We start from the raw sequence: 23,636 nt of genomic DNA, 5'->3' as shown, positions 1-23,636 counted from the left end.
CCTATGTCCTTATTTTATTAGCAATGCGAGGGGAGATGAGAACTTTTTCTCTGGGTTCCTTCTCAACTCAATTCCGCCGTACTTGCGATAGTTACTATAATTTTCGACTTGTTTCTCCGACCTGTTCTTAAATATTGTACTTTGATGATCCTAAAATTATTATCTACTTCATATTTTAGCAGATTCAAAGTAAATTTATTCGGAATTTTCCTTTTGAATACTCTCCGTGCGCTGCGGCAAGTTAAGGTAACAATCGCGGCGCGCGAAATACTGGCCTTGCTTCCTAGCCAGAACCGTAGAGAGAATTTAGTCGGCCGCAGAGTGGATATTATGTAGGAAAACCGAATCCAGGATGCAAATTACGCAGGTGCATCAAATATCCCTTTTTATTCAAATCGATTCAATGTCTGTCTCTCCGTTTGTCACGTGAGATTTACTCTGAAACGGCTGGAGGTATTGTCACAAAATTTGGTGAGAATATGTAGTCTATGAACCAATGCACATGCAACACGTAGCATCATTTTGTGTTGAGTTAAAGGAGGGCAATATCTAGATTTCAAAATGTATCCCATTAGAATATCTGCACAAATAAAGATACTTTAAACATTTACCCGAAAACCCCCCTTAAGTTCAACCCAGCTATTACTGACAAAACTGTAGAAGGTCAAAATTTTGTATTTCACGTGAATTCATTGCACTTTGGTATATGACGTCATCACCATATGCAGTGAACTTATATTAACGGCGCAGTTAGAGTTTTGAGAAATAACAAGGAATATTTTGAATTTTTAGCTATCTACGAATGGAATAGAAAGTTTTTCACACAAGATGAACCCAAAACCTTTTTACAAGAAGCGATCGTCTTCTGGTATTCCGACTTGTTTTCTATTCCGAGTCAAGAGGGAGGAATCCCCCTTTCAATCTCCTCTGATCAGGCCTGCTCCTAGCGCAGCAATACGATCCTGAGACGAAATGCTACTAACACGCAATCAATTAAGAGGCAAGATACCTGTAACCGATTCGGGAAACTCAACTTTTTTTCCATCTGAATATGATGGTAATCTTGCTTGTAATAAATCCTACATATGAAGTTATAGCCTTCGAAGTGCCTCTAGTGAAGGGAGAGTGCCGGTCTGCCCATAATCTCTCGCACTCTGATTCGTTTTCGGACTATTAACTGTTATATATACCGATATATATGTATATACCCATACAATTAATGTACAGATATATACCGATCTTGACGAAGAAGCTGAAGGATTACACTACGAAAATTTATATTGAAAATTCGTGCTTTTTTATTTAAAAGTTTCAAATTTTTAATAAAATTTGAAATTTTACAGGTTCTACTAGAAACTGTACATGTTAAACAGATAAAAATTGAAAAGTTCGACACCGATTGGGAATTCCAATTACGGCATCCTTGAAACAAGTGCAAATATTATTGCCATTTTGTTTTTTTTTAAGAGTAAAGTAGAAATTTGAATAAATTTAATTAAGACCACATTATTTAAAATATTGAAAACATAACATTTCTCGAGAAAAAAATCCTGAAATTGGCTTGTTTTTGACAGTACCTGTAGTATCTCTCCCCTTACCTTTAAAATTCACTTTTTCTATTTCTAAAACTATGTCCTGGCTAAAATTGCAGTTAATAATAAATGTATAATTCAACACATGTGTAAGTCAGCCTTAAGTCAAAAGATTAAACCTGAGAATTGTGAGCAGTAGTTCAAACTTCTGATAACATTGTGAGGAGAAGGAACTAATAATGTGTTAAACCTTTAGTAGAATATCACAGCAAGATAAGCTATATACATATTACCATTACTTACAATTATTTTCGACTTAAGTCAATTCAGATGCTTACCTGAAAGAAAGAAAAAGAAACAGTTTGTCAGTCTTAATGCATACATTTACATTATTCTGTAATCAACGAAACAAAACACCAAGAAACACCAAGGCTGAGCGGTTTTCATTGAAGAAGCAATATTTTATTTAATTTAATGCAATTAACGCTTGCTCTTAAAATAATAATAACACTAGAATGGTTTTGCTATGGAAGCCTACGGTATGTAGACACCGGTTTAAAAAAGCAAATAAAATAACCTCAACGTTTATACTCAACTTGAAATGAACTACTGTGACCTTTCACTAATTTAGTAATTCAGATCTTCAATTGAATTGAAAGAGAACTTGCTAACCAACCTTTAGATCTAATTTTCAAAAATCCTAAGTGTTTTACTGGCGCTTCTAACAAAGACCTAAAATACCCTTTGCGTAATTCGCAATAAAAATTATGCAAATTAGTGGAAGGCCAATTAATGATTTCTATGCAAATTATGCATTCGCTTTTAAGTGTAACAAAAAGTATATCAAACCAATTTACATAAATTTGTTGAAGATTTCCTGAAACCTTACTTTTATAATTCCAATACGTTTTGATATCGACTTCTGCATAATGCATTTTTTATGGTCCCGAGCGTTAACCGAGAGTTAACTGCACAATTATTCAAATTATGTATAAATTAAATGAGTGCATACAAAACGAGAATCTAAATCATGGTAGACATGATCATCTCACGTCCCAATTTCCGAATGCATATGTAACATAACTTCGGATAAATAAACTGATAAAAGACGTATTTTTGAAATTTTCGAGCGCATCCAGACACAGTGCATAATGTAACGCGATAATTTTTTAAATAAACTTAACAACGCCACTTTTTCCATGCTCACATACGGGGATACCGAAAATCTATACGAAAACTGTTTATCTTTTAGAAAAAAAGCGAACGCCCAGGGAATCGAGGCTAGTGGGTATAGAAGATAAAACTCATTCTATCGTGGGAATTTAAATATATTTTATGGAAAGCATTGAGTGGAAGAATATGATGAAATCGATAAAAATTATGATCGTGGATGAATGGTGTGAATATTAGTTTTTATTGCAATTTCATGTGATCATCAGAAGATTTATATTTGCTACTTATTGTGTGATTAAATCAAAAGATGACCTACGTATTATAGCTGAGCTCGAAAGGATGTATCAGTCCCTTCCGTATCAATGCACAAGATCATCTCCCCGACAAGCCTTTTTCAATAGCTACATTCTTACGCCTATTTTGAGGGCTTCCTTTGTACCGTTGTGAATTTACTGCAATGGATTCGATTGTAATCAGATTAAGAAATGCGAAAAAGATACACATTAAATACTCGCTGTTTGACCCTCTTTCGTAACATTGCAATCATTCCATGATATAATCTTGCAATAAAACTAGGGGACAAAAGAATGAGAAAACAGCTGCTTCTATGGAGTCAGCCAATCTTTTATAATCATTCTTCGACGACTTTTATAGGGAAAATGTATGGTCTGCTAACCAATGATTTGACATTTTTAACACCTTTCCAATGCTACCGAAGAATGGATAGAAAATCAGATACTTGTGAAAATTTTCTTGCAGCTTTTTTTGTAAGGCAAGATCGGAATTTCACGGGTGTTAGATCCACTTTTTACCGATTTTATTATTGTTCAATAATCGCTGTCTGCAATTTAAGCGCACAGTAATCAACAAAGCGAAATTGTTAATCAATGCATTTACTCAGCGAAATTTGTGATTGCAATATGCATTTGTTGCAACTAAGGAAATCCGGAAGTTCGTGCTCTGAATATATTAACACTTACATGCATGTTTTCAAATGAATTGTTTCTGAATAGACAAAGGGTGTGCATAGGCTCCTTATTTGAATTCTAGCATGCTCGATCATAAAATTATAGCGAAATGGAAACATTGTGACATCCAAATATGACTTTCTATGATGTTTCAAATAGGAAAATGAAATTCATCAGAAAACTTTAATACAAACTGCAGGTAGATCCCATGGGTTGAAATGGTCTTCCCACTGAGGGTGCAGGGGCAGCGGGCGCTCGCATCACGTTTCACGAGTAGGACAATTGGTTCTAGCAAGATTAACTTAATTCTACTATCCTTATTCAGATCAGATGATGATTATTTAGCTTAATAGGCATCACGACTCTAGGGCGGTAGGCGCAACCGAATAGCTCCATCTCGTAAACCTGTAGTTCGTCTAGTGGGTTGGAATATTTCAAAACAGAATTTCCTGCTAGTTATATTTGCGAGCGCCCAGGATAGTGCAGGAGGCTAAAATCTTTCAAGGTATGACTTCCGTGCCGAGAACTAAATGGTCACAGGGGTTAAGATGTGACCGTAAGCGGTGAACTCTCTCCCCAGTTTCAACTAGACTTTTCTGGACAAAAAGGGACTCTGCCGAGATTCACTTATTTTTCCCGGTATAACAAAGGCGATGGCAGCCAACTATGAAAAAATTAAAAACTTAGAGCCCAAAACAAAACAAAAGCACTTCGATCATGGCGAGCTAAACCTGAGCTCATCGATGGAGAACCTGAGTCTAGACTCAGACTCTCTACTTATTCAAACGGGAACCAACCCAATTGGGACCCAGCCCTAAACGGAGGAACCAAGGAAGTCTCCTTCTGTCAGCACTCCTGACTCCGGGCTCCAGTCGGCGCCACTTGCTGAGGCATCTATCTTCGGACAGCAAACAGTCTCCGGCCAAAACACAACCCCCGGGTTGTGCCAATCTTGAAGGGGAAGGATCGTCCGTCAAAGCGGCGGCGGTCTTCTGACTATCCCAGCTCTTCGGCTCAAATGACTGCAAAGAGGGCTCGGCCGACAACAACCAAGTCTTCATTTGTAGCCAAGGCTATCGAAGTCAATGAATGGGTTTTGTATGTCGACCCAATCTATTTGGTTACGGTACCGAGCAGTGCGAGAAGCTTAAGAGGAAACTTCTCCTAACTGTAAGGTTTGCATCCTTGCAAGGGATTATACTACGCTTTGAGTCGGTAGCTGTATACCATAAAATATTACGGCTAAACACGAAGGAGTGGTTCAGGCAATACTGGTGTTCCTCTTCCCCTCTTCCCTCAACTATGTGTGGGTGCGCGACTAACCCTGCCATCGTTCAAGAAGTGCTTTTTCTGGTTTCCAGAAGAATAGCGTAATGGTCCTGAGCTACTGGAACAACTTGGTATCCAGAATAACCTCAACATCTCCACCTGGACGTTGCTAGGCAGCAAAACAGGAGAGAGAGCCGATAGGCTGGAACTTTCCTTACCATCGGCGTTCCTGAACCCGATATAAAGAAGATTCGGGAATAAATGGAGTCCCGGCTCTACTGCGGGCAAGGGACCGTCACGTTACAAATGTCGGCTCCAAAGAGCATCGAAAGGGGACGCGCAGCCCTCGGCATCTTCATCTGAGACGTAGATGAAGTACCATATTTCCCAAATAAATTTGCATTGTAAAACGGCAACTGCACTTATCAGCCGTCGGATCAATAGCTGCAAGACATTTATATACCTCATATAAGAACCGTGAGTCATTGGTGGGGTAGTCAGGAGCCTAATTTCCAATATGCTGACCTGTTGTATACCAATGGAAGTGATTGACCCCGCTCCGGCATGGTAGTCTCAAGGCTAATTTGGTTAACAACCTATGTGATGGCAACACCACATCGGCCAAACTAACCATTAAAAGTCACCAGAGAGATAAAGGGATACTACGGTGCTTTGCATATTTTTCCTATGACGCAGAAGAAGTTTCAAGCTTTCAGCTTTGATGAATACTCCATCAAAGCTGTCCAATATGCCAAAAGTAATAGTAGGATGCGATGTCAACGCTCACCGAATATCCTGGGGAAGTTCTAACATCAACGCAAGAGGATCGAGACTACTGGAATATCTGGTAGGAACCGATCTGTTGGTCTTTAATTTGGGTAATGAATTCGCTTTCTTCAACGTGGTCAGGCGAGAGATCATCGACATCACGGTGGCATCCCCTGACATTGCGGCTCTGGTTGGAGAGTGAAGAGTATCAAACGATATCACACTCTCAGATCACAGAAGCATTGATTAGGCGACGTACAAAATAGAACTGAGCGCCCGAGTCACGATTCCTGAGAAATGCATCAAATCCATTGCTGGAATTGAGAAGACAACCCAGATAATCAGAACTAGCATGAGAGAAGCTTTCGAAGAAAGCTGTCGACTCAAGACGCCAAAGTTGGTTCTTTCGCAAAGGACTCACGGTGAACGCTAGGAAGATTGACTTGATATGTTCAATAGGAACGGCAGGTGGAGAAGCTATACGCTACCCACCTCAGCAGGGGCGAAAACCCAACTGGCACAAACAGTCAAGTATTTAGGAGTACATTTCGACTCTAAATTAACGTGGAAGCACCATATCCAAGAACAATATCAGAAATCCTGCAGATTGCTCTTGTGCTGTACGACTGCGATAGGTAAGGCCTGAGGACTTTTACGAGAACGGATACACTGGATGTATACATCTATAATATAACTCATTTTAATGTATGCATACATGAACATGAACTTTACTAACAGCTGGAAGCTGCTAACTCAGATTCAGAGGCTCGGTTGCCTAAGTATTACTGGAACAATGAGTGCTATGCCGACTGCGCACTTGAAGCTACCCTAAATATACGCCCCATTCACTTGGAGGTGAAACGGAAAGCAACCAACGGCGCATATAGACTCAATACCATTGGAGCATGAAAAGGCGGCCATTTGCGGACGGTCCAGCCGTAATAATTACCGCCAAGTTTGCGGACACCGCTTGAATACACCTCTACATGAAATCCACAGTTGATGCATCCGCAATGGACTCACGGCGTACGCTAGACAGACTAGATTAGTTCTGTTCACTAGAAGCGTGGAAAGGCGGGCAATCATACGATCATGCGTCGATCTGTGGAAATTCCCTGATAAACATCCGCTAACTCTGATGCCGGCCGATCATATGGTATCCAGATTCGTCTTTGAAAAGACATACACTGTCGTGATCATCAAAAGAGAAAAATAGTCGATAACTGGTCACGAGTCTTTTCAAATTACAAACTTAATAATCTTCAGCTATGGAAGACGGATCAAGTGGAGAGGTCTTCTTGGGTAATCCGATTATGGAACTGGTTAGACACCTCGGAAAAATGACAACCATATTGTAGGCGGAGGTATACGGCATTTCATTAACAGTAGAAGAATGCCTGCGACGAAAATGGAGGGGCGGCACCATTCGAATTTGTTCCGACAGTCGGGCAGCATTATTAGCACTAAACAGCAACGACACATCAAGCCAGTTGGTGTGGAGTTGTCATCAGGTGCTGTTGAAACTTTGCCTACGGAACGAAATGTTCCTGATGTGAGTGCCGGGGCACTCAAACATCGCGGTAATGAGGAGGCTGACAGACTGGCTGGCCGAGGGTCTGGATCCACAATGGTGGGGCCAGAACCTGCTTTTGACATCCGGCCATCCACTGTCAAGTCTACTCTGAAGGGTGAAATTGAAAGGATTCACGCAGCCGAGTGGAGAAATTTGAACTCTTGCCGGCAGACGAAAATCCTTGTGAAAGAACCTGGGGTCACCAGAGCGGCATTTTTGTTGCCCCTTGAGAAGTGAGACATGAAAACCCTAGTAGGGCTAGGGACACTGTTGACCCTAGTAGGGCCAGGGATACTGGTCTTTAAACCACCATATGGAAAAGATTGGGGTGGTGGTTTCGGCTACGTGTAGCCAATGTGAGGAGGAGGGAGAGGAGACGGCCCTGCAATTTATATGCAGCTGCCCGGCTTCTTCAGATCTCAGACGAAAACACCTTGGTAAGGTTTTCTTCAATGACGAATCTGCACACTCTCTGCCTCTGGAGAATATTCTCAGATTCGTGAGTAGGCGATTTACGAGATAGTAAAATGGGCCTAACAATGGTCTGAGTGCTCAAAGCTGCAGCTCCACCCAGGAAACTAAACTGAACACTCAGTCAGGGAGTCTGTCAATAGACTGAACAGAATTAGGATTACGGCGAGTAATTGTGGAAAATGGGGGGTATCCACAAACCATGATTATGTGGCGTGGGTTCTGGGGTAGTAACTGGAATGTACTATTTTCAAAATGATGAGAGAGCTGCCACCGAGAAGTGGTTCACGTTTCCTAGCGAAAACATGTGAACTAACAACTGAACGATCACACACGCTGGCTTTTTTGAAACAAGACCTGTTGTTTTAAAAATATTAAAGTATAAGAATATGGTGTCTCGTGAAGCTACGGAAACATGACGAGGGATAGCGAGGCAGGCATAGAAGCGCTTTTCGGTTTGCATAACAGATTCATTTCTTTGAAAAACATTTCAATAACGAGAGTCTACACTTCGTGTTCCATGCCGCAATTGTAGCCAAATGAATCACAAGATCTTGAAAGTAGAATTACTAGAACCTAACTGTCAAGTGAAAGCTCAGTCACTTCAAAATTGTTGGGTTTTTCCGGACCACGGACAATATTATTGCTATTCAGTCGTTTTTGATGAACTTCCGGTATTCTTAACATCTATATTTCTCCATTTATGCCTTTGAAAAACTTTTGTTCTATTTGAGATTTGTACCATTTGTTCCTTTGAATGGGTTTATTTTCTAGATATACTCCCCTTGTGGCACTCGTTTTGACATTCAGCCTAAGCCGTGATTCGCTTCTTGATTCTACTCCTGCACTTGTAGTGTACCTTTTAAATATTTATAAAATTCGTTGTTATTTACGGTATTTCATTCTGCGTGAACGCACCATAAGTTTCTGTCTACACCTTGAATAAATAGCATTCTCAGAATACATAAATAAGTTTCCTTCCATAAATTAACTAGATAAAAATGCATTCTATTGCTTCCTTTTAGCATGGGTTCAGTATGCATAAAGGAATCAACATAGTGCAACAAAGTGTTGTTCACAGATTGAACTAGCTGCGAAGATTGTATCGAATGAACCATATGAGAAATTATCTGAGTCATTTTGCTATATTTTCGATCTAAAAAGCTAACTTACTGCCAAGAATGAGCACCATGACTACCTCGTGCGTACATATTAAGTCATAATTTCCTAAATTATAGATTTTCCGCCAATTAAAGATTCAAGAGCAGACTCCTCAGTCTTTTCCTGTATCATTTTCATATGTATCTACGCGGAGGCCAAATGTGTTGACATACCATGCACATGAGAGGACCTTGCCTGCCCTGTCCCGCTTGTTACTCTTCTGTCGATCTGGCTCGTTATAAAACGCAAATGCACATATGATGCACATGCCCTAAAGCGTAGCAGCAGCCACGGTCGCAACAGCAGCAGCTGAATTCCAAGGAAACCTGTCCAAGAATTCTTTTATTATTGCATGCAGCATGCAATATGCACAATATATTCGTGCATCCTATGTGTACGCACATACCTCTCTTCTTTGGCGTCTTTTTATGTATCTGCTGAGGCACAGATATTATCAGTCTTTTATAACGCGAACGTGTGAAGAATATTTGATTATAAATCATGCAGCCAGTGGGGGAGAAAAAACTCGTAAATGAGTCAGGAGATCACTTATAGAGTTCAGATCTAGGGGTTACAGATGGTTAGGGTGGATGCAGATCTTGAGGATAGGAAATCTTTAATCATATTTTATAATTCTCCATTTAAAATACATTTGTTCAAATTAATAATTATTCCAAAAGTTCAAATATTTTCAAAATCTATTTACTTTGTTTAAAGATACAACCTACTTGAAAGAATGTTCCATGCAGAATTTCAAGCGAACTAACCCATTGAAAGATACATCATTTCCAATATTCATCGTTCTAGCGCGTCCACATACTTTTGTTTGCTAGTATTGAAATAAAGTTCCACAAGCTTGACTATTTATTGCATACTTTTGGGAGAATGGAATATAAGCTTTGATCGTACATTGTTCGGGTCTTTGCTGAGTTTGTACTTGTTAAACCGCGGTCCGAGTATTACCAGCGTTATGTATTGTGGATATTTAGAAATTAACGATCTTCAACCAACTTGTTGAGGGCTGTTATTTAGACATTTATAAATTTTGTTATGATAATTGCATCATTTATCATTATGGCTTCGAGAAAAACGAAAGCCTTAAGTTCCCAGAATTCAGGAAACAAATTTCTGAGTCTAATTTTTCGAATATGGTTCTTTGGATATCGTAATTTTATGTATGTATCTCAAAATATAAAAACGATAGTTAAATGAATTAGAAATTAAGCACTTTTTTTTTAAATGTTTGAAGGCAATGCATACTGATGATGGGGACCAAAAAGACTACATACAGGAGGAGCAAATCGAGTTTCTAGGCGCGCCGAAATGTGGTAGCGTCTAGGCGAACTAGGTACGAGGTAGCTAACTGATGCGGATACTATGTTGAGTAGATTCTATTCTATGATTGAGGAGCAGCGTATGTGTGCGATGCTTTTCTTCCACTATACAAATTCATGCAATACGCCGCGCCGCGCACTGTTCAGAATATTCATTTTCAAAGTAAAAATTTTACGACGAATCGATGGGAAATAGAGGAGTTGAGACTAACAATTGGCAATGGGAAAAAATAAGATGAAGCACCTAAGATATACCATATATACCATTCTTTTTTCGATGATGTGACCTAACTTATGGATTGGGAACTGCAAGTTTGCTTGCAACATTGCCTATCCTGACTTTGCGATGATTGAACGTCAATTCGTTCGAATCGTGATTATGTCATGAAGGTTCGCATTTGCTGTCGTGCTTTCCTTCATTGGTAGATGTTTATCACTTAGACAGCATGTGATGCTAATGCAACTGAGGCACAATTTCGTTGAAAATGATATGAAAAAAATAATAATAAGCAAAGGAAAAACGTGTGGGCACCCTTTACTCCTCCGACTGACATTGGATTGCAGCGCCATAGAAGAGAAAGCAAAAGGGACAAATGGATTCGATCTCGAGGTCAAGGTATAGCAATCAACGCTGAACCCAATTGGCTGCCGCAAAAATAACAAGATAGTAGAAGGCATCTTCTCAATCGGATCGAATGTCAATCACGTCGATGTTAAGTCATACAGTCTCAGCGATTGACAGATTCATTTATCGTTTTAGTTATCCTTGCTGGAACTAGCTTATAAATTAATTTGCTAACTGTAGCCCAAAAAGGGAGATAGCATACGCCAATTAAACATTTTATTTGCTTCATGATGCTAGGAAAAATGGAACTAAATTTGAAAAGACGAAGACAGAATTAATGGACATGTATGAATTTTTTCGAATCCACATCAAAGATGGCCTGATGATATCTGTTTGATCTAACACCGAGTCATGCATCTGTGAAATGGCTCTGAATTTAGAGAAGGAGAAAAGCAGAGTTGTACCGAATGGCAACAAAACCAAAGTTCTCAGTCTGCCGAGCCATAACAATCTTTTTGCTTGCAATAATATGTAGAATATCGAGGGTATGGATCAATTTGTCTACTTAGGAAACAATGGCACCGAAATTGACATCGCTCAATATACTAACAGCGCTACATTCGCCTTCGCTATTTGGAGATATCTCAACATTAACATAAAATTAAGGTTATCCCATACTTATGTTCTCTCTGTGCTGTTATATGAGATCAGCACATGGGAAGTGACTGTCATTGTTCCACGAAAGCTCCAAGCCTTGGTTAATTCATATGTCCGACATGTAGAGGAGTGTATGCTTCTTGGGAAGACCTGGTCTAGTGGTCAAAGGGTAGTATAGGTCCCAGGACGAAACGTGGACTGGTAACCACGATGGAGCATAAAACCTGGGAAATGCCTGCTGAACCAATACCAACAACTCTACTACCAAACCCTATCTCCACCTCCACATGGTGACCGCTGGGAGGATGAAGGCAAGTCTCTCGCGCCGAAAAACGGGACAAAGTGTACTAACTGGTCCTCCTGGCTGGGGGTTGAGTAGGGCTGACAATCCTACACGGAATACCGAAGTTACGAAGCCACAACAGGAGCCTCGGAATGGACGGATAACACAACGACGAACCCGGCAACGTTAAAGGAATAATGATTTGCGCATTTTCTCATGGAACCTGCGCTCCCTGTACACAGATGGAGCTACTAACCAGCTAGCCGATACCCTGTTCCAATATAGGGCGGATATAACAGCGTTACAGGAGATGAGTTGGACAGGGACCGGTTTCTTGCAGAAGAGTCGCTAAACCATATATTATGGCGGCCATCCAGTAAAGCATGTGCTCGGAGTAGGTTTCCTAAACAGTCAAAAAATGAAACCTGCTGTTATCGGCTTTGGAAACATAAGCGAACGGCTATGCACTTTGCCCTCGCGAGGCAAATTTAGAAATATAAGCCTCATTAACGTTCACGTCCCTACAGAGGAGACTGCAGAGTCGGAGAAGGATATCTTCTACGAGGCAGTAGAACGAACCCTCGAAGTCTGTCCCAGATATGATATTAAAATCATACTTGGGGATTGTAACAGCCAAGTAGGGACGGATAGGCGATACGTCGGCTCCCATAGCTTACATCAAAATACAAATGATAATGGACTACGGATTATTCAATTAGCAGTGTCATACGAAATTGTTGTTGGAAGTACCTGATTTGCGCGGAAAGCGGTCCACAAACATACTGTCTCTCCAGACGGGACCACTTTCAACTAAATTGACCATGTGTTGATCAAACGCCGCGACCTCTCAGCCTTGATGAATGTCAGAACATATACGGGGGCCAAACGCGGATCACTATCCCGTTGGCATGGTGCTCCGAGCTCGAATACTAACAACCGCCCAGAATCCCCTGACAATCAGGTGAGAGTTAACACTGAAGTCATCCACAACACAGCCCTTCGCAACACCTATAAGAGGGAAATGGATGCTGCAATAACCGCAGTCAACAGAGATCCTAGAGATGAAGCATCAACAAATGGTCTCCACAATAACCTGAAGAACGTTATCATAAATACGGCCACAAACATACTTGGCCCCAACCGCAAAAAGAGTTGGAACGGCAGGTTTGACGATGAATGTAAGGTAGCAATGGAACGGAAAAATGCTGCATACCGAGTAATGTTGCATTCTCAAAGGACGCGGGCATGCCCGGATACTTATCATAAACTCTGGCGAGCGGAGAAGCGACTTCACCGACGGAACCAGGAAGCCAGGGAGAACCAACGGGTCTATCAACTCGAAAAGTATAGGAAGCAACCGCACCAGGCGCGCAAATTTTACCAACAAGTCAGCAGGATGAAGCCTTACACACCACGATGTTCATTCTGCCGAAACAGAGAGGGAAATATGATTTCGGACCGAATGGGCATATTGGAGCGTTGGGTTGAGCACTTTGATGAACTACTGAACAACCACAACATCGGCGAGTTGGAGGGCTCGCCATCTGAACACAATGGACAAATATTGCCACCACCAAGTACAAAAGAAACAGTCTGTGCAATTCACCGGCTAAAAAATCATAAGTTGCCAGGAGCCGATGGAACTACAGCCGAATTGGTTAAATATGGAGGCGACCAATTACACCACTCAACGTGTGGGACAGCGAATCAATGCCTGACGACTGGCAACGAGGCGTTATCTGTCTCATACATAAAAAGGGGGATATCACATAGTGCAGAAATTATAGAGGTATCACGTTGCTGAGTACCATCTATAAGATATTTTCCGCTATCTTACTAGGCCGGATGGCCCCATACGCCTAGAACATCACTGGTCCATACCAAAGAGGCTACACTCCAGGCAAATCAGCAACAGATCAGATTTTCTCTCTGCGGCAAGCGATGGAAAAACTGTTGGAATATGGACATCAGTTGCACCATCTTTACATCGACTGTAAAGCGGCCTATGATAGCATAGCCAGGGTAAAACTGTGCACGGCCATGGGAGAATTCGTTATCCCCATGAAATTGATAAGACTGACTAGGCTGACCCTGACCAATCTACGGGTCCAGATAAAAGCAGCAGGATTACTCTCAAGACCATTCAACATCAACAACGGTCTACGGCAAGGAGATGCCCTATTATGCGTCGTCTTTAATGTGGCCCTCGAGAAAGTGATCCGTGATGCTGAGGTAAATGCGAGGGGTCCGATTCTCTTTAAGTCCACCCAACTACTGGCCTATGCTGACGATATCGACATCATGGGAAGAACGACCCGAGACGTACAAACTGCCTTCATCCAGATCGAGCAGGCGGCGCGAAATCTTGGGCTGCACATCAATGAAGGCAAGACAAAATATATGATGGCAACGTCAGCACCAAAATCCAACCAACCAACAACATCAAACCGCACTGGTGGAAGAATAAAGATAGAAGACTACAACTTTGAGACCGTTGATAATTTCTCCTATCTAGGGTCGATAATAACTACGTTGGCAGCCAACAGAGCCTATTTCAGCTTACAAAAACTGTTTCGCTCGAAACGTCTCATCATAGGGTCAAAGCTCTTACTGTACAAGACTATGATCTTGCCAGTCCTCATGTATTCCTCGGAGATTTGGATTCTAAGCAAGAAGAATTGCAAACTCTTGGTCGCGATTCCTCCGAAGAATTTTTGGCCCCCTACATGAGGATGGACGATTCCGTAGCCTATATAACGACGAAATCTATGAGCGATACCATGACCGTCAGGTTGTGGATAAAATCCGGTTCAATAGGTTACGGTGGGCGGGTCACTTAATCCGTATGGATGAGGATGATCCAGCCCGGAAAGTCTATAAGGGAAATATCTATGGTAGAAAAAGAAGACGAGGCAGAACCTGCCTGAGATGGAGCGATGACGTAGGTCAGGACGCCAGGCAGCTTTTAGGGATATCGAATTGGTGGACCTTGGCGCAAAACCGGGTTGTCTGGAGTTCCTTATTAAAGCAGGCCTAGACCGGATATCGGTTGTTGCGCCCTTGATGATGATGATGACTGTGATGGTACGTAGGTGTGGCCGCATTTAGGGTTAATGGCAACCATAAATCATAAAGTCCATAAAATTGAAAGAAAAAAGCGTCGCCAACAAAATTGTCCGTCAACTCCGGAAAACATACATGTTGAGGTAATGATATTCTTTTCTTTTTTTAATAGAGTATTTAGCCCAGAAAAATAGAAGAATCCCTAAGTTGTTGGATAAATTCAATTTGATGTTGGAAAGCCTCAATTTGTTTATTTTTTATGTTTCCCCATAATTCCTCGTCTACAAATGCAAAATGAAGTCATCTAAAACGATAACTAAGTGCCATTGAAGGACGGTTAGTCGCCCCTTTTTCAGGCGGACATCCTGTGCTTCTTCGACGTATGCTAATTATTAGAAATTAGCTCCCCTTTAGACAGACAACCGAGCATGAATTCTAAACTCTCATCCATCTCAATTACAAAGTTTATTGCTACGACCGAAGCTTCCTACAAACAATGGAGAAATTTTTCTATGCTACGGGAAGGAAATCATTATCTTTTACGAACTTCGCAAATCATTTTTAAGTTATTAAAATATACTCAAAATTTATCTTCGAGAAAAATGCAGTTTTAATAATGAATACGACAACTTTCACAAAATATGCGGAGTATAAAGCTCTAGGTCAGGACGTGAGGAGAGGTTTCTATAAGAAGCAAGACGGGAAGGTTTACGTTGAAATTCACCAACATTAGCATACAATGGAAATATTCACATTGATAATCATCATGCCATCATTTGCAGCAATAACGTTATTAAAATAACAAATAAAATTTCATGATTAACTAATTATAGCTTCTAATTGGAAATCATGCCCATTTCCTTCTTCGCCAGCTTTCTCACCTTTCGGCGGCATAATTCAATTAGTTCGTGCCCCGTTTGCACAAATCGCGCTTTAATGTGCATTAACGGTAATGTTGCACATTATAATATGTTCGACATAGATGCATACATCATAATCTAGGCAGTCATTGAACCAGAGCTAGGCAGTATGTGAGATTCTATCTAAGAGCACGGTACGTGCATCCATTTGTTTTCACCTGAGGAGGTTCTAATCAAGTACATTTTATGCCGGTTTTCAGAGAAATTAAGCATAAGCAGAGATAATCTAGTGCGCCATGACGAGATACTCATTATCCCATTCTGAAGTGAAGCTGGTTGGCTTTGGTTTATTTATTATCTTGCTTTTGATGTCGCCGTGTATGGTGACACGAATTCCTTTCAATTAGACGTATCTTTGAAGCAGGGTAAGTATGGAGAGATGCGGTGTAGTCCAATACGAAAAAACAACTTCTTACATGCCCTATTTTCGAAGGAAGGCGAAGTATGCCCTAAAAGATTCGGAAAAAATAGAAATGGTATGTACTTTCGCCCTGAATTTCTAAATGAGGTATAACAGTTTTTTTGGGTATATTGGCGATGCGATTTTCTTATTCTTGCGAATTTTTGGTAAGATTTCACTTCATCTCTAGCGTTCAGAGCCATGTACTTCTTAAGCCAACCAATTGCTCACATTCCTATCTACGTCAACGCACCCTTACCGAGTGGCAACTTTCTTGGCAAAATGAGCCAAGGGGCAGATGGACTGCGCGGCTCATCGACAAATTAGACCCGTGGTTGAACCGAACGCACGGTGAGATTGATTACTTCCTTACCCAACTTCTAAGTGGGCATGGAGGTTTTCTGTCTTACCTGCAGAGGATTGAGAAGGCGCTATCTCCTGATTGTGGGTTCTGCACTGGAGTGGCGGACGACGCTGAACACACCTTTTTCTCTTGTGAGAGGTGGGACGGCTTTCGTCAGTAGCTTTATGTAGACACAGGGGAGCTCTCTCCAGACAACATTGTTAGAGAGATGCTGAAGAGCGCTGGCAGCTGGAATCGTATTGCGCATTCTGTTCGGACTCTTTTTATTGCAAAGAAGATTAAACTCGACCGGCGGAGAGATCGGACGGTAAGGTATTCCCTGAACTAACAACTCCCTTCCTTCCCTCCACTCCCGTTGGTGAAAGGAGTTCCCTGGCTTGAAGGCTCCCAAAGACGGGAGAGCAGGCGGGCTAGCCCGAAGTAATGTGTCAAACGGTTCCAGCCTAGTTCTCTGATGTCAGGGAGGTGTATAGTTGGTAGTCCAACAGCGTGCGTAAACGCATTCACCTACCCTACTCCCAAAAAAAAAGCCGACATTCCTGGAAATGTGGCCTTATAGGCCCTATCCGCCTACATACCCGTTTATATCCTGAAATTGCACCCTTTTTGCACCACAAGTCCTTATAGAACTAGTTTACGATAACCAGAAAACACTACACGAAGCAAAGCTAACTACTGTTATTAGACAAAGTTCTTAGGTGCAAAGAATTTATTACGCTACCACACCATACAATATAATGATTGCTTCCATGGTGAGTCTAACTTCAGCGAAAAAGATTGTATTTGAAGAAGCTATGGTTGTACCGAAGGCGATATTGTACACTGTTACGTTTTCCAATGGAGCTGGCAGATTTCTTTGCTTGCATCCTAAAATAGGGAGGGCATAAATAATTCTACATCTGATGTTTTTGGGGAACGTTTATCTTTTCTACCAACTATGTTTCGTACATCATGTTAATAAGTAATGATAGGTAACGCCGTAGAGAGTGAATTAGTCTAAAATTTAATTTATTTAAAATTTGAAATTGACTTGTATTGTCGTCCAGAGAGAGAGAGAACTCGCACTTCCCTACATGAAACTTGCAGCCCAAATTATTTGACAAATTGGTCCATTTTACATAAAAATAGGGGACCGTGCCCCAAAGACCAGATTGCAGGAGATCCGAAAAATACTAGATTAGGAACATTTTTTCATTTTAAGTTCTACTGAGTTATGTAAACTAAAAGATAAAATATGTCTCCGCTTATTCAAGTACGCCCTGTTAGTTGGGGTTTAAGAATACACTCAAAATATTTCCTGCTGTCGTAAAAGTCGACTAAAAGGGATACAAATTTGTGGGTTAGCAGCCTGTAAATTTCGAAACTTTACTACAATCGAGTAGTCCGGATAGCTGAGTAGTTAGAGCGCAAGGCTGTCGTACGGAAGGTCTTGGTTCAAATCTCGCTGGTGGCAGTGGGATTTGTATCGTGATTTGACGTCGGACATCAGTCGACTCAGCTGTGAATGAGTACCTGAGTCAAATCAGGGTAATAATCTCGGTCGAACGCAATGCTGACCACATTGCCTCCTAGTGTACCGTTGCGGTCTTGAATGAAGTGCTCTAACACACTTCAAGGCCCTGATCCAACATGGATTGTTGCGCCAATGATTATTAATATTATTATTACTACAATCGAAACGTTGTTGATAGGATTGCCGCCACGGCTACGAACTTTGGCTCTCGAAAACAGACTATGATTGATTTCTGGAATGTGCGCACTCAGGCAATACCTGCTTTTCAACTCTGGAAAACCAAGTGGTAGCAGACGCAAATCTGGTGTCTGTTTGTTACTGATGTTTACCGCAAAACCCGTTCTATTGAATTGGGAGGCGGTTTCTAACAGGCTTCTGATTGTTAGATTCCGGTCCAGGTTAAGGAACATCACAATTGTACGGTGCTATGCACCAATGGAGATTTATGATATAATGATGAGTGATCCGAAAGACAAGGTGGACAACACCTTGCTCGTATATGTGATGGCGAAGTGCGGTCTTGGCGACCGTAAGGATAATGGTGGGAGGTTTGTGGATTTTTGCAACTCACACCGTCTCATGATTGATGGCACATTGTTTATATACAGAACCTTATATAAGATCGGCTGGATTTCAACTGACCGACATCATACGAGGAATCAGATTGACCACTTTACGAATAGCAGCAGATTTAGGAGTTGGCTGCTAGATGTGCGTGTGAAGAGAGGTGCTGACATCGGCCTCCAAAGGGATTACCAGCTGATCGTTCCTTACACTCGCTTGCATGTTGCGTCCGCCACTTCTCGCAGGATAGTGTGCACCGTGACAAAAGAGACTTTGTTATTGCGCCAGTCACAGAAGCGGGAGATGCCGCAGAGCGTAATGATTTCAGATGTGTATACCGTATCACGAAAGGACTCGCATGTGGTCGCAAATCTTTTGACAGTTCTGTGAAGGACGTTAACGATCAACTTCTCATCCACGAAAACGATCAACTGAAGAGGTCGAAGAATCGCTTCAACATGGTTCTTAACCATATCACATCCGTTGAAATTCCTCGTTTTGTGGATGCAACGGCTAGTAACCATAACATGCAGATACGGACTGTTCCTCCAAATGGAAGGGAAATCATTTCAGTCATCAATACATTCAAATAGAGTTAAACCCCTGAGTTCGGCAAAGTTATTTATCGCTGCACCTGTTTCTGCAGATCTGCTATTTCCACTCGTAATATTTTCGTCCCGTTTTGAGTGTGACAATTGGAGGGGTATCTGCGTGCTCTCTGACGCTGCAAAGATAATAGCCAAGGTAATTTTGAAACGCATTAAAGATCATCTCGATAGCTTGATCGACAGAGAACAGGCGGGTTTACGCTCCGGATCATCTTCCATTGACCACATCAACACCCTTTGAATCATTTTGGAACAGTGTGCAGAGATCTTCACTTCACCTGCTTTTCATTGATTTTGAGAAAGCTTTCGAAAGCGTAAAGAGAAAGTATATATAGCGTGCTAATATTATATATTATCAGAGGGCCATATAATAGCAAAAAATGGTACCTACTACATCGAAATAAAATCTCACAGAAATTTAAAGCCCAAAGTGCGTGCAGTCCGCCAGGGCTGCATCTTGTCACCGATATTAGCATAGTGGAGGCGCTAAGCTGATGACATCTGTTTGCTTCTCTCACCGGATCATAAACTTTGGCTAACTGACTCTGGATTTGAAGAGCCAGGTAGAATTGGACTGAAGTTAAACACTAAATGTTCTCAGTCTGAAAGGTCATCGTACTGTCCCTATCTGCAATAATAAGTAAAGTATCGAAGGCGTTGATCAATTTGTATATCTAGAAAGCGTGGTGGTCCTTTGCTAAATTGTCTAAAATTTGGAAATTCAATTATCTCAACATCAAGATCAAGTTGAGATTGTTCTGTGCTAGTGTTCTTTCTGTATTGCTATATAGGAGTAATGCATGGAAAGGGACTACCACTGTAACTCGAAGGTTCCAAGCCTTCGTTAACACCTGTCTACGACGAATAATCGAAATACGCTGGTCTTATATTATTTCAAAGGGAGAACTTAGTTTTCGCACGGACCCGTCATCCATACGCGATATAATCGAAAAACGGAAGTGACAGTGGGTAGGCCACACATTAGGGAGGGGCGACAATTGCATCGTTGGCTACGGCATGTAGCGGAAACCACTCTCCCAAACTGGCCGACGAATGGGCCGCCCCAAGACTACTTGGCGCAGAACAATAAAGGTGGAGTGCGGGCATTTCGGGAAGTCCTGAGAGAGTTGTAGCGCACTTTAGGTAACCGCGAAGGGTGGTGCGTAAGTGTGATTGCCGCGCTATACCCCAATAAGTGATAAATGGCAACCATATATATGTGTACATATATATTATTTTAGTAACTGGAGGACTGATATTCATGATTTATTGACTCAGATGACCAAGCTATTGGTAGTAGTAGTAGCTAGTATTTCCTACCAGTAATCGTTTCTTTCTGGAACAAATGCAAAGCATTAAATTTGGAGTTTTTAGAAGTGAATTGGTAGTCATTATTTCAAGTGAAAAAAGACGGTTCTTCTTTTTTGGCCACCCTCCTGGGAAAGAAAGCTTAAATATTTTTTTAAGAAAATTGAAAAATTATTATTTCTAGGAAAAAAATTTCGATCCAAGCCAATAATCATCAGCAGAAATAGTTTATTTCTTACTATGTTCCTTTCGGTAACAATTCATGTTTACCCGGGAGAGATATGCACCTTTTATAGAATAAACTAGTAACGATATATTTATATCTTAGATATGCTTGGTGTTTTTGAGCTGAGCTGAGTCCTTTGATTGGATACTTCATATTGGCATATTACGTGCGCATAAAATTATGACATTGCCTGTAATTTCGTGACAATAGATACAGTATTTTCAAGTAAATTTTTTGTGACGGACAAATAGATTCATAAATTGATAACATTTGGTTAGAAAGCATAGGACTGCCACCTTCTGAAGCTAAAGCTGAAACGATCCTCGTCACCAAGCACCGTAAGAAAAACAACACTCGCATTAATGTTGCAAATCATCTCGTCAAGTCAAAGCTCGACCCAAAATGATAAGGAGGATATCAAACACAAGGCACAACATCTTCTACTTCTTCATTTTCAGCCTTTGTCCTGATCAGGGTCGCCTGACGGTTGTGACATTTTGTTCTGTTAGAGCCCTGATCTGGATGCGAGGCTTTCAAATCCCCATCCAGCGTATCAAGCCGCTATTTTTTCGGCCGGCCTTTTGGTCGTTTCTCATCGACTTAGATATTGAGACCAAGCTTGGCAAGTGAATTCCCGTTAACGCGAATTTCGCGACCATACCATCGAAGACGTTTCTCACGCAATTTTTCCACAATCGAGGCAACCTCATATCGATCGCGAATATCCTCATTCCGGATGTGATGGCGTGTTACGCCACTAGTCCACCGCTCCATTACTGCGAGACGCCGTTCATTGTCTTTTAAATCGGCCAACAATCTGTACAATAGAGAGCGACAGGGCGGACGACACTGCGATAAATTTTCGACTTGAGACGTTCGGCTATATGCCAATTATAAAGAACGCGAGTTGTCATACAGTATTTCATCCAAGTTGCGTTAATGCGTGAAGCAATTTCATAACACAGTTCACTATCATTATCATCACTATTCAATAACATTAGGGATTGGTTGAAAAAAAGCAATTCAACTATAACTTCACCCAGTTTCTCTTAGCACAAGGAGGCTACCACCAGTATCTCCACAAGTTTCAATTGGACACCTCACCTGATTGCCTAAACTGCGATGCAGCCCTGAATAACCCGGAAGCCGTTCCTCCATTTTCCAAAACTGACGGGCGAAACAAGAAAACTAGATGAAACTCTAGGTTAATTGCCCGCCGAAACAATTTGGTGCGAAGAATGATAGTATGCCAGGAGAATTAGAATGGGATCTTCCTGATCGGATCTGTCGAAAGTAAGGGAGGAGGAAGCAAAGAAAACCATGTGAATGCCGCGATTAAAAGAAAAGAGACCTATATAAAATGGCGGACTTAGAAATCCTTAAACAAATTTTATTTTAGCTTCATCCGGCTTAGGCCTAACAATTTTACAAAGCAGATTTGTGTTCGTTATAATTCAAACACAGGACGTGTTTTTGAATTGATAAAAGGGAGCAAATACCACTTTGTAACCACTTTGGTCACGCTGCTCCCATGGCAGAGGTGAGGCAGCGTCTGATGAGTTGCCTCTGCCTTGGACCAAACCGCAAGTCTTAAATTTTGCATCTTGGATACTTACCCAAGGACGAGGGTTCCGAGGACCACAACCGCGAAAGCATATTGCTTTCCAGCTGATCCGATCCGCCATTAAGTGGATGGTGGACTTAGGAATCCCTCAATTCTTAAACAAAATTAAAAAAAAAAAATTAAGGAGGCTCTAATCTTCACAATATTTTAACAAGATTCTTTAAGACAGACCTCAGTTCTCATGCCATATTCTACTGATCGATTAGCCCCAAAGTTGTTACCCTATTTGATATCAGAACATTTATCCCCTTTTTAATTAAATTGTGAAGTGTTCCTTCCATATTTCAAGGTATTTTGTGTAGATAAGTTGCCTAGCCTGATCGTCCACATGAGCTGCCATAAATCTCGTATCGAATTGTAAGTGCAAGTTATGTTACTTTCTAATTCTCAAGAGGACAGCATTCTAAATATATTCAATGTCATTTCGAGAAAGTGTATAAACTGCAGCATTGCAAAAAAACTAATTTACATCTCTAATTAACAGCCGGAAAGCGCCCGTACAGTTCACCAGCTCACATACTTATACTTTCGAATTACCATTTAGGAAAGAGGAGACATTAAATGTGAATTCTGAATAGCAAACTTACGAAGGAAGAGAATGATTAGAAATTAGAAATGAGAGATATTCTCATAAATTTTTCAAAGGTATTGAACAATGAAAATGAAGTGAATGTATCTTCCACAATACTTCTTCACACTAAATACTAACTTTCGCAGAAAAAAATCTTCTTTATTCCTTCTATCTTTTAGTTTTTTATTGCATAGCTGTATCTTCTCCCGCGGATGTCATAAATTGATTTATCATTCATGTAGTTTCCAATTAGACCGGAAATTAGAGGTTTCTTGAGATTTTCACATTGCACAGTCTCGGATGTGCATCCGAGTATCCACCCAGGTATCTTAGATGTAATGTGCATGCACGTTCAGCTACTTCAAAGAGCTAGATGGAATTTTATCAGTCGTTGACTATCTCCGCTTCCGACGGAGGTTAGAGTGGAAGTACCGGTGTTTAGTTGCAAAACTGCATTGAATAAATTCTGATGCATACCAACCGTGAAATTTACACTAATCTAGTAAGAAGAGATAGATGAAGCCGAGTATGGGATGTAAACACTTTTGGATGTGTATACGAATACGATTTAGAAAAATTATATCTTCATTGGCCAGTTGTAACACATCTGTATCTACATAAATCAATTTTAAAAAAAAACGCCCCAAAAAAAGTTGATTTTACACTTAATGCGCGATATCTTGCCATCTAAACAATTATTCTTTCCAGCTGCCCCCAAAGA

The 23,636-nt window shown here is 41.0% G+C and overlaps 1 protein-coding gene across 5 annotated transcripts in view; it reads right to left on the bottom strand.

The window, feature by feature from the left end:
• The window catches only part of LOC119655696 (ras GTPase-activating protein raskol), a 426,106-nt gene that overhangs the window by 114,323 nt on the left and 288,147 nt on the right, over window positions 1-23,636 (bottom strand). The window lies entirely within an intron of this gene.

The sequence above is a fragment of the Hermetia illucens genome, chromosome 4, assembly GCF_905115235.1.
Source record: "Hermetia illucens chromosome 4, iHerIll2.2.curated.20191125, whole genome shotgun sequence".
In the NCBI taxonomy this organism is placed as follows: Eukaryota; Metazoa; Arthropoda; class Insecta; order Diptera; family Stratiomyidae; genus Hermetia; species Hermetia illucens.
This window is presented reverse-complemented; position numbering and strand designations above follow the sequence as displayed.